The following is a 12,707-nucleotide window of genomic DNA, read 5'->3' on the forward strand; positions in this document are numbered from 1 at the left end:
AATAAAGAAAATCAAAATGAAGGAGGAGATGCTAAAAGTGATAACAGAAATACTAAGGATCATAAGAAACTAGAATGAACAATTATATGCCAACAAATTAGAAAAACTAGAAGAAATGAATAAATTCCTAAAGCATACAACCTACAAGGACTGAATCATGAAGAAACAGAAAACCTGAAGAGACCAGTAACACTGGAAGAGATTGAATCAGTAATCTAAAACCTCCCAACAAAGAAAAGTCCAGGACCAGATAGTTTCATTGGAAAATTCTACCAAATATTTGAAGAAGAATTAATACCAATCCTCTTCAAACTCTTCCAAAAAATTGAAGAGGAGGAAATACTTCCAAATTCATTTTATAAGACCAGCATTACCCTGAAACTAAACACTGACAAGAACACTAAAAGAAAAGAAATTACAGTTCCTAATGAACATAGATGGAAAAATTCTCAAAAAGATATTAGCAAACTGAATTCAACAGCACATTAAGGATCATACACTGTAATCAAGTGAGATTTATCCATGGGATGCAAGGATAGCACAACATACACAAATCAATAAATGTGATACACTTCTTAACAAAATGAAGATTAAAATTCATATGATCATTTCAATAGATGCAGAAAAATTATTTGATAAAATTGGACATCCTTTCATGTTAAAAACTGACAACAAACTAGATGTAGATGGAAGTACATCAACATAATAAAGGCCACATATATATGACAAGCTCATAGCTAACAGCATACTCAGTGGTGAAAAACTGAAAACTTTTCCTCTAAGATTAGGAACAAGACAAGGATGCCCAGTCTTACTACTCTTGTTCAACATAGTACTGGATGTCTGGCCAGAGCAATTAGGCAAGAAAAAGAAATAAAATGCATCTAACTTGGAAAGGAAAAATGAAATTGCCTCTATTTGCAGAGGACGTAATCTTACGTATAGAAAATTTTAGACTCCACCAAAAAAACTGTTAGAACTAATAAACAATTCAGCAAGTTTGAAGGGTACAAAATCAACATACAAAAATTAGTTGTGTTTCTATACACACACAAAAAATGAACTATTGGAAAGAGAAATTAATAAGACAATCCCATTTACAATAACATCAAAAATAATAAAATACTTAGAAATAAATTTGACTAAGTTGATGAAAGATCTGTGCACTAAAAACTATAAAATATTGATGAAAGAAGTTGAAGAAGACAAGTAAATGGAAGGATATTCCATGTCCACTGATTGAAAGAATTAATATTGTTAAAATGTCCATACTACCCAAAGCAATCTACAGATTTAATGCAATCACTATCAAAATTCCCTGGCATTTTTCACAGAAATAGAAAAAAATCCTAAAATTTGTATGGAACCATAAAAGACCCAAAATATCAAAAGCAATCTTGAGAAAGAATAATAAAGCTGGAGGCATCACACTTCCTGATTTCAAACTATACTATAAAGCTATAGTAATCAAAATAGTATGGTACTGGCATAAAACAGACACAAAGATCAATGGAACAGAATAGAGAGCCAAGAAGTAAACCAATCCATATATTGTCAATTAATTTTCATCAAAGTCACCAAGAATACACAACAGGAAAAGGATAGTGTATTCAACAAATGGTGTTGGGAAAACTGAACAGCAACATGCAAAAGAATGAAACATGACTCCTATCTTACACCATACACAAAAATAAACTCAACATGATGAGAGACTTAAACACAAGACCTGGAAACATGAAACTAGAAGAAAACATAAGGGAAAGCTTCTTGATGTTGGTCTTGGCAGTGACTTCTTGGATTTGACACCAGAAGCAAAGGCAACAAAAGCAAAAATAAAGAAGTGGGACACATCAAACTAAAAACTTCTGCAAAGCAAATGAAGCCATCAACAAAATGAAAAGCCAACCTGTGGAAAGGAAGAAAATATTTGCAAAATACATATCTAGTAAGAAGTTAATATCGAAAATATGTGAGGAACACACACAACTCAATAGCAAAAAAACAACCCAATTAAAAATGGGCAAATGATCTGAAAAGACGTTTTTCCAAAGAGGACATACAAATGGCAAACAGGTACATGAAAAGATACTCAACATCGCTAATCATCAGGGAAATGCAAATCAAAACCATAATGAGAGAGCACCTCACACCTGTTAGAATGTCTGTTATCAAAAAGACAAGAGATTTTTTGGTGAGATTACTGGTGAAGATGTGGAGAAAAGAGAACACTTGTGCACTGTTGGTGGGAATCTAAATTGATACAGCCACTATGATGAACAGTATGGAGGTTCCTCAAGAAATTAAAAATAGAATTATCATGTGATCCAGCAATCCTACTTCTAGGTATATATCAAGAGAAATGAAATCAGTATCTCAAAGAGATTTCTGTCCTCTCATTTTCATTACAGTATTATTCACAATAACCAAGGTCTGGAAACAAACTAAGTGTCCATTGATGGATGAATGGATAAAGAAAATATGATATATATACACATATACACAATAGAATGTTATTCAGCCTTTAAAAAAGAAGCAAATCCTGCCATCTGTGACAGCACAGATAAACCTGGAGGGCATTATGCTAAGTGAAATAAGCCAGACATGGTGATGGATTGTAATTAGTCTTTGGGTGGTGAGCATGATGTAATCTACACAGAAATCAAAATATGATGTACACCTGAAATTTATACAATGTTATAAACCAATGTTACCACAACAAAATAAAATAAAATATGCCTTGGAAAAAAACAAATAAATAAGCCAGACAGAGAAAGACAAATATTTCAAGGTATCACTTATATATGGAACCTAAAAAATAAAAAAAATTGAACCCATAGAAACGGAGAATAGAATGGCAGTTGCTAGAGGCTGAAGAGTGGTGGAAATGGGAAGAAGTTGGTACATGGTTCATGGGTTCATATCCCCGGCATGGACCTTCTGGAGAGAGGACTACTTATTGATACTTGCAAGTGATTGAGATTTCAAGGGTACAAATTTTCAGTTATAAGATGAATAAGGTACAAGGATCTAATGTATAACACTGTGACTATAGTTGGTAGTACTCTATTGTATAATTGAAATTTGCTAAGGCAATAATGATACAGCTGTGATATAAGTTCCCCTACATCAAAACCAGCATATATGGGGTTAAAACTAAAAGCACTCATCCCCTTTCTCTGCTTCTTTACTTACATTCTTATGTAAATATCTGTTTCTTCAACCTTTGACACCCTGAGCTTTACAACCAAATAGAAGTTACAAATTGTTAAAGCCCAGGTGGCCTCACACTGGGCTCACTGGTGTTTGGCTAATCACAGGTCATTGAAGCTTATTGCAGGGACGCTGATGTCCAGAGAATATAAAAAAACTAAAACATCCCAGGCCCCAACTCCTCGGCTTCCTGGTGCCAGATCCATGATCCACCATGGAAAGAGACAACCAAGAAGACCCACCTGTGGCATCCCTCATCTCTTCATTCCTACAAACAGCCTCACAAGGCCAAACACAGGCTGATGGGAAAACACCAGCCAAAAAGGCTACACATCCCCTCCTCTGCCTAAAACCCCAAATAAGAACCCCTACTTGTAGCTTTTTGGGGAGTGTGGGATTACAGCATTACCTACCCATTCTCCTTGCTCAGCTCTTTGCAATAAAAAAATCCTACTTTCTTCCTCCACACCCGGTGTCAGAGATTGGCTTGCTGTGCAACGGGTGAGCTCGCTCACTTCAGGTTCAATATCAGTAAACCTTAAGCATTCTCACCAAAAAAAGAAAGGTAAATATGTGAAGTGATGGATATGTTAATTAACTCAATTGTGGGAGTCCTTTCACAATGTGTACATATTTCAAATCATCATATTGTAACTTTAAATGTATTACAATTTTATTTACCAATTTTACCTCAATAAAGTTGAAAAAAAGAAGATTGTGAAATTGGTTACTGATATCTTTAGTCCACCTTGCATATCTGGGCTTTACAAGACAATGCTAAGAATTCACTAGATAATAAGGAATTTATTTAAAAATGCTTTTCAAGGGCCAGCCTAGTAACATAGTGGTTAAGTTCGTGCCCTCTGTTTCAGCAGCCCGGGGTTCATGGGTTCATATCCCGGGCATGGACCTACACATTACTCATCAAGCCATGCTGTGGCAGCATCTCACGTACAAAATAGGGAAGGATTGGCACAGATGTTAGCTCAGAAACAATCTTCCTCAAACAAAAAGATGAAGATTGGCAACAGATGTTAGCTCAGTGTCAATCTTATTCACCAAAAGAAAAAGAAATTCAGCGTACTGTGTACTTTTTTCCACTCGCTCCAAAACAAAGCAAAAGAAAAGTTCAGCAAATCCATCAGAAAATTTTACACATATCCACTGCAGTTTGGAGGGCAGTGGACCAGCACCTGGCTCACTTATGTAAATATCTAAAGGTGAGCAGCTGTCTGGAGTTTTGTCGGGAATAACTGGTGCATTCAAATTTCAGCTGGGAAAGGTGTGCTTTCCAGGGTTTAATGTAGACCAGATGGATCATCTTGAAGCAGACCCCACCAGAGGATGCATGGGAGAGTAAGGAAACTACAGAGGAAATATGTGAGAAAGGCCCAGGAGCTGTGGGGGAATTATAAGTAGTCCGTGGAGGAAGCATCATCACATCAGGAAACTGCAGGTGGATGCTCATGTGGAGGAAGATCTGAAGAAGCCACAAAAATCCTACTAAAGAGAAAGAGGCAGCTGGTGGACACGGGCCTCATCCAAGGGGCACCAGCCCCATTATTATCGACCCCTCCTCACAGGAGACTTTGCCCTATTTTATTAACACTCCCATCCTGCTCCTCCCCACTTCTTGAGGAAATGACCCAAAATAGCAGCTAATGAGTCGAGAAGGAAGTAACGCAAAAAAAGAGAAAAGAAATGGGCCACAATCCTATTTCCTCCATGCAGACTTCCAAGTAGGAGGCAGCCCTGAGCTGAGAGAAGGATGAGGAAGAAGCTGTCAGATGAGAAGGGCAAGTTTTAAAATGGACGAGATTTATTCTTTCGTTTTCTTTTCTTTCTATTTTTTACTATCTGGAGAGAGGACTACTTATTGATACTTGCAAGTGATTGAGATTTCATTTAGTGGTGAAAAATAAAAAGACTCAACAAAGTAAGGGAAAACAAATAGACTCAACAAAGAGGGAAATAATAAAATTACTTTCCATTTGCACCATGCCAAGTAATTTAACAGACTGAACTTGAATAAATTCAATAACATTATATTCAATAATGCTTTGTGTAGAGGAGGTTTACTTTGGAAATTAGAAGAAGAGATGAGTATTGTAAAATCGGGCATTGGGAGAATGAAGTATGCTGCAGACATGGCGCCATCCAGGTCACAGGAGGAAAGGACAGGACACAAAGTGCAGGAAAATCATACTGTGACCCCTATTCAAAATAAAAACACTGATTTAGGCTATTAAATGTTTGTTCTGCAAACACATATGGTCTGATATTTGGTACAATACATTGAGTCTTAATACGAGACACATGTGAAAGATAGAATAAAACTTTCATACCACAACTCAGGTGTGCAAAGAATTTAAACTTTGCTTTTTATCTATTACCAATCACATCTTGATTTTGAGTTCTCACCCTGGCTGATGTTATAAGAAAATTTAAAACTGCTAACTAAATATACCTCAGACTTCTCTGATTTTAAACAGTCCCTTTTCTCCTAATTCAACCTCTTTTGCATACATATCAGTGAATTAAAAATTTAAACTCCCTAAAGGGCTGTTTTATCCCCTTTCACAAAGGAATGCTCTTTGTTTTCCTTTCAAAGACAGTAGGTGGGAGTAGATCAGGCAGGCATGGGAAAGCAGAGGAGGGAGATGCGGGTGGTAGGAGACGTTGGGGGAGCTTATTCTCCTGGAGGTGACAAAGGGAGGGGCCTGTGAGCAGTGAGTTTCCTCTCTGGTCCCCTCAATGAGTGGCCTGGTCTTATCCCTGTCGCCAATTCTGTCTAGTCCTTCTGGGGTATTTTGCTGGTACCTAATGCTCGTCTCTATGATATGTACAATTTGCTTTAAATCATCGGCAGGAAGGAAGTGAAGTATGATTTTTTTTCATACTTCGCAACCTTGTCATCCAAATTCCAGACACTGCCAGGGCACAGGTCTTTTCATCACTCTGTGCACCTGCTGGAGCCCTGGAACTCCTGGGTCTCTGACATGCACTGCTTAGACCCATTTATCTAGAAGCCTCCTCTGTACCTGCTGCCTTAAGGTTGCTGTGAGGGATATGGCAAGGATATGGAGAATCTGGCCAGACAGCTATCCCCCTGAATGTGACTATGAGAGTCAGGAATCTGTCCTAGATCAGGACCCAGTTGGGAGTGTACTAAGAAAGATATACAGTCTCCAGACTTGGAGCCTGACCCAGGCCTGAGGTTGGGTGGAAGTAAGGGGGATCTGAGGGGTGGAAAGGTGAACATCTTCCCCATAATGCCTCTTCCTTGTGTCTTACAGATGAGATAGGTCAGAGTTCTGAGGTAGGAAGGGATAGGGACCTGGAACTTGTGAGAAAATTCATTTATTTTGTGTTTACAGGATAAACAAACCATATGCTTTTGTTTCATAAGGGTGGAGAAAACAGAGCAGGGAGTCAAAGGAACTGCATTGAGATTGAAGAACTTCTCAGAGGGTTATATGATGAGAAGTTTTAAGCATCATTGCTTTTTGGCCCATGTCTGTCCTTCAGCTTAGGTCAGCAATGGTCCTAAGTTGTCTGCTCCTTCTTCACACTCTCTAACACTGAATCACCTTGGCCAGCACAGAGACTGAGGGTTGCCTATCCAGACCCATGTTTTTCTGCAGGTCCTGGGATAGGACTATACTATAGCCACACCATTTTTCGCCATTATCTGTTTAGTGCATAGGCTGTGATACCTGGAACCTTAACATGCAGGATCCGTTGGTCTTCCTGGACCTTCCTGAGGTTTCAGAGTAAAGAGAGATGTGCATTAAGGGTGCTTATATGAGCTCATCTACCAGCAGATCTAGGGCCCTTCCAACTCCAAAATGACTCCATGCATCCTTCCTTCTTCACGTCCCTCAGGCTCCAAAGTTCTTTGAGTTCTTTCCCCTGATCCCCAGGACTAGCTTTGTATCAAGTGCAGTCTCCATAAAATACATCTTTCTAGGTTCTCCCCAAAACAAGCACACGGACCATATTCCTTTTCACAGCTTTCCTGCTACAGGCTTTGATGGTATCTAACAACATAGTCACAATGAAGCTTGGTGAGCACAGACTCATGATAAAGAGAAGATGGGGAGGGATTGCCATTTACAATTTCAGGGAGAAATCAAGAAGTACAGGTTAGGTACAAAAATAATGAGACCTGTACATCTGTGACATTTGTAACTTTATGACTCAGCTGTGTTTATTTCTACTTATTTGTTGACAAATTGTAGCTGAATATGAAATAAAATAAAAGACAGTTTTTAGGGTCAATGAGAACATTTCACCTCGCTACATGATTCCATTTGGCAAATTCAGTGCACATCAGCAAAGAGTAATTTAACTATATTATGTACCAGGCACTACAGCAGGTAACATGAAGGAACAAAGACAAATATAATGCAGTATCTTCCCTCAGGGAGGTTATAGCTTACTGGGTAAGACTCATACATAAATTATAGATTATAATAAAAGAAAGGTTGGAACACAGATTAAAATGTATGCAAGAAGAACAGAAAAAGATTAAGTCTGATCAGGAGGTTGTCCTTGAGGGATAAGTAAAATAGCAATAAGAGAACAAAAGGGCAGGGTGCTCCATATTAAGGAAAGGGCCTTACCAATATTATGCAAGGGCAGAAGCCTAAGTATGTTTAGGAATGAGGAGGTAAGCCACGTGACTCCAGGTGAGGGTGTGTCAAAGAATGTGATAGGGGGCTGGCCCAGTGGCACAGCAGTTAAGTTCTCATGTTCTGCTTCACTGGCCCAGGGTTCCCTGGTTCGGATACCAGGTTCAGGTTCAGACATGGCACCGTTTGGCAAGCCATGCTGTGGCAGGTGTCCCACATATAAAGTAGAGGAAGATGGGCATGGATGTTAGCCCAGGGCCAGTCTTCCTCAGCAAAAAGAGGAGGATTGGCAGCAGATGTTAGCTGAGGGCTAATCTTCCTCAAAAAAAAAGAATGCAATAGGATAGGTGCGTGGAGAAACACAGAAAACTGAGAGTGTAAGCCCGCTTGAGTCCTTGGGTAAGGAGTCTGGTCATTGATTTGTCATCATTTGGGAATAATGGAAAAGTTTAAAGAGGGAAGAGATGTGAATAAAGCCAGAAGATAACTCTGGCTGGCTTGAGAGGTAGGCCCAGAGGAGTAATATCCTTAGGGAATATTATAAGAGTCTGGAGAGAGACAATGAGGGCTAGAGTTGGAAAGCAACAGAGAGAATGGTTACAGATAATCAACTGAATCAATTTCACGAGAGCCAAAAGGGCCCAGTTATAGCAAATTCACTCTCTCCGCCAAGGTAAAATCTGAAATTCCACTGTTAGGGTTCCATTTGTGGACTCAAAAGAATAAGGTGTCTTTGAGGTTATATGAAATTGACAGGTGGAAAAACTGAGCAGCCAAGAGAGGTCTGTTGACTCTGAAACAGGCACCGTGTTCACCGCTCCACTGACTCCTTTAGCTTAAAGACATAATCCTCAGAAGACAGCAAGTGGCCCTGGGAGCACAAACACTTTAAGCTATTTTTTGGTTTCAGTGTAAATGAGTTTCAGTTTCCATTCCTTTCTGAGGCTTTGAGTCAGACAAGAGGTCCTAAGGACAGTGGGTGTATTAATTTGCAAAGGCTGTCATGAGAAAGTACCACTAAAAGAGTGGCTTAAAAGAACAGAAATTTATTGCCTTGGTATTCTTTGGCTTGTAGATACCTCACTCCAATCTCTGCCTCCATGTTCACATGGCATTCCCCCCGCCTGTGTCCAAATTTCCCCTTTTTATAAGGACACCAGTCATGTTGAATTAGAGTCCCCTCTAACGACCTCATCTTAACTTGACTACATCTGCAAAGACCCTATTTCAAAATAAGGTCACAATCACAAGTATTTGTGGGTTAGAACTTCAACATATCTTTTTGGGGAGACATAACTCAACTCCTCACACTGGGGCCCTGGAGACAAAATTGTCTGAATGTACACGTTTTTCTCCAGATTGGAGCAGGCAGTTGGGACCCTGTACATCACTTCTTTATGGAAAAAAAGGCATGAGCCTGATTCACTCTCAGGAGATACACTATCTTTGCAGGCCCACAGATGTCTGATCTGAAAGTCAGTGTGGTTTCGGTGAGAGCAGCAAGCAGTGAACACTGTCTTCTCTATTAGGTAAGTGAGAATAGCAACAAGATTTACGTGTGCTTGCAATTAAACAAAGCAACTGACTACTAGGGAGATCTTGGAAGAAATTTCTGCCTGAAGAAATTTTAAACGTTTTCACCCCATTAGGGCATGATTTGAATTGTAGATAGAAGGGAGGTAATGAGAATGTTTCTGTGGCTACCATTAGCAATAGGTAGTCCTTTTGCCTCATTGGTATGGAAAACACTGCAAAATCTCTATGCTGCCTGCGCTGAGGTAATTCAGCAAGCAATGTGGACTTCAGATCTGACCAAGTTCTGTCCAATCTTGGAGGCCCTGATATTAACCACTGAGCTACTAAAGTCCATTCAAGGCCTGAGTCTCACTCAGACTGAGGCACACCAATGTAAGAGCCACACCCAGGGCAGGACCCAGCTGTGAAGGCTGAGATCCAGAAGAATCTTCCTAAGAACTGACCAGGTCCCCACCCACTCCAGTAGACTTCCTTCTGGATCCCTACCCCTGCAGTTGTGCTAAATCTTGAAAAACTCTGGTCAATATATTTCTGTCACAGTGAAAGAAACAGTAATGGAAATAGCTCGTATTTGCAGAACCTTAACAGATGCCAGACATTGTTCTAAGAGCTCTACATGGTTCTCATGTGAACCTCACAATATCCCCATTATGTGCATAATTTTATTACCCTGAGATAAGCAAACCTGCAGAGTGACTAACAGACCTTAATTAGGAGAATTCCAAGACTCTTAACAGGGCCAAAGGGAACATCTTTCCACATATTCAGAACATTGGAGCTGGAAGGAAACTTAGAAAGCACTGGTCCAGGAGCTTTGTCCCACTATGAAGGACTAGGTTCATCCTTGAAGGAAAGAAAGTGCTGTTGATGTTTTGCAGGTGGGGGAAGAGGAAACAGGGGAAGAATAGAGGAGATTTTGAGATCCCTCCTCATGGCTCATACATGACTATTTTTCACTCCTTTAAGGGGACCTGATGGTGGATCTTAGCCTGTGAACCATCCATTAAGGACTCTCAATCTCTAGTTCAGGCCCTTTCTCTTCAAATGGAAACCGAAGGCCACAGAGATGCAATGACTTGGCAAAGGCCACACACTGCAGGTGGGGCAGAGTTGCCCTTAGAGACCTGGGTCCTGCCTGATTCCTTCCAGCACATTATGGTGCCTTTTTCATACACCACAAAACCATAAGCAGGTTTTCTCCAGCTTTGTATTAGCTGCCTAATGTAATGGCCAGATTCTAATATAGAGAGGAGGGTGCTGGATCAGAGAGCATTGGAGTAGATTTGTGGACCAGTGATTACCAATGTCCACTTCTGACTATCTTCTCTGTGTATATTACAGTCTTGCTTCTACTCTGTTTCCTCTAAGGACATTTTATCAAATGTTAACAGCTACTGTATTGACATACTTCTTTACTGTGTGACCTTCAACAAGTTAGTCTCTTTAGAACTCAGTTTTTTCATTTTTAAAATTGATAAATACGGGGCCGGCCTGGTGGCATAACGGTTAAGTGCGCACGTTTTGCTTCTTGGTGGCCCTCAGTTCGCTGGTTCGGATCCCGGGTGTGGACATGGCACCGCTTGGCAAGCCATGCTGTGGTAAGCGTCCCACATATAAAGTAGAGGAAGATAGGCATGGATATTAACTCAGGGCCAGTCTTACTCAGCAAAAAGAGGAGGATTGGCAGGAGATGTTAGCTCAGGGCTAATCTTCCTCAAAAAAATAAATAAAATTAAAATTGATAAATAATACAACCAGCGCATTGAACAAGCAAAACTCTTGAAGTGTCTCTCTGCTAAGGCCTGTTCACTTCTTTCCACCAGTCAGATCTCTCGCATGGATGAATCATATGTGGATCCTGGAGCATAATTCAAGCACTCTTTACTCTTACAAACTCTGGGAGAATAAGGCCCAGAAAGTAGAATCCCCACAATAGCTCAATTCAACCTCAACTCATGATTAAAAACAAAACCAAAACTCTCAGTAAACTAGAAGTGAAAGAAAATTTCCTTAAACTGATAGAAGATAACTATGAAGAGCATGTAGTTAGTATACCAGGATAAGAAGAGTCAAAGTCTACCATTATCAGCTGTATCCTACATTGTGCCATCTGCTCTAGCCAGTGCAATATGACAAGAAAAAATGATAAAAGGCATACAAATTGGAAAAATAAAGAAAAAACTATTATTATTTGAAAATAATGTGATTATGTCCATAGAAAACCTATGTGATCTACAAAAGGAAAAAAAAAAACTACTAGAACTAATAATTTAACAAGACCACAAGATTCAAGGTCAAAATACAAAGTCAATTGCCTTTTAATATACTAGGAACCAGAAAATAGAAAATAAAGTTTCACAACAACACCATTTATAGTAGCATCAAAATACATCAAATATCTAGTAAATGGTCTAATAAAATATGTACAAAACCTCTACACTGAAAGCTACAAAGCACCCATGAGATAAATTAAACACATAAATAAATGGAGAGTTATACCATGTCCATAGATAGGCAGACTCAACACTGTTAAGATGTCTACTCTCCCTAAATAAACAGAAAATTGAGATATGTCACAGCCCTAAGAATAAAACACAGCTCTGTAAAGCCTCTAGAAGAAAACACAGGAAAATATTGTGATGACCTAAGGTCTGCTTAGAGATTTCTCAGGACAGAGAAAGTTCTAGTTATTAAAAAACATTTAATAAATTGAACTTTATCAAAATTATTATTTTTTTCTTGTAAAAAGACACAATTAGGAAAAAATCAGACAAATTGGAATAGGAAAAAATACTTGTAACTAGACTATACAAAGAATTTCTACAAAATAGTAAAAGATAAGCAATCCAATTAAAATTGGACAAAACCTTTGAGCAGGCACTTCACAAAAGAAGATATACGAATGGTCAATATGCATATGAAAAGGTACTTAACATCATTAATCATCATGAAAATATGAACTAGGACTACAATGGAATATACAATACCCATCAGAATGGTTGTAATTTTAAAAACTGACAATACTAAATATTGGTGAGGATGTGGAGCAACTGGAACTTTCACAGACTGCCACTGATGGTATAAAATGTTACGATCACTTGGAAGGACTATTTAGCAGTTTCCAAATTTAAGCACACACTAGCCTGAGACTCAGCAATTCCTCTTCTAGATATTTATCCCACATCTCGTGAAAATATATGTCCTCAAAAAGACTTGTATAAGAATGCTTATAATGACCCATTCATAACCAAAAACTAGAAACTATCCAAATGTTCATCAACAGGAGGATGAATTAATAAATTGTAATATATTCATATAGTGGTGAAA

The 12,707-nt window shown here is 39.0% G+C and overlaps 1 long non-coding RNA gene across 1 annotated transcript in view; it reads left to right on the plus strand.

Moving 5' to 3' along the window:
- The window catches only part of LOC139042090 (uncharacterized), a 41,673-nt gene extending 32,086 nt beyond the window's left edge, over positions 1–9,587 (plus strand). The window contains exon 3 of the long non-coding RNA XR_011498322.1: positions 9,297–9,587. This is a non-coding gene — a long non-coding RNA (uncharacterized lncRNA). The remainder of the gene's footprint in view (positions 1–9,296) is intronic.
- The last annotated feature ends 3,120 nt before the right edge of the window (positions 9,588–12,707 follow it).

The sequence above is a fragment of the Equus asinus genome, chromosome 25, assembly GCF_041296235.1.
Source record: "Equus asinus isolate D_3611 breed Donkey chromosome 25, EquAss-T2T_v2, whole genome shotgun sequence".
NCBI classification, from domain to species: Eukaryota; Metazoa; Chordata; class Mammalia; order Perissodactyla; family Equidae; genus Equus; species Equus asinus.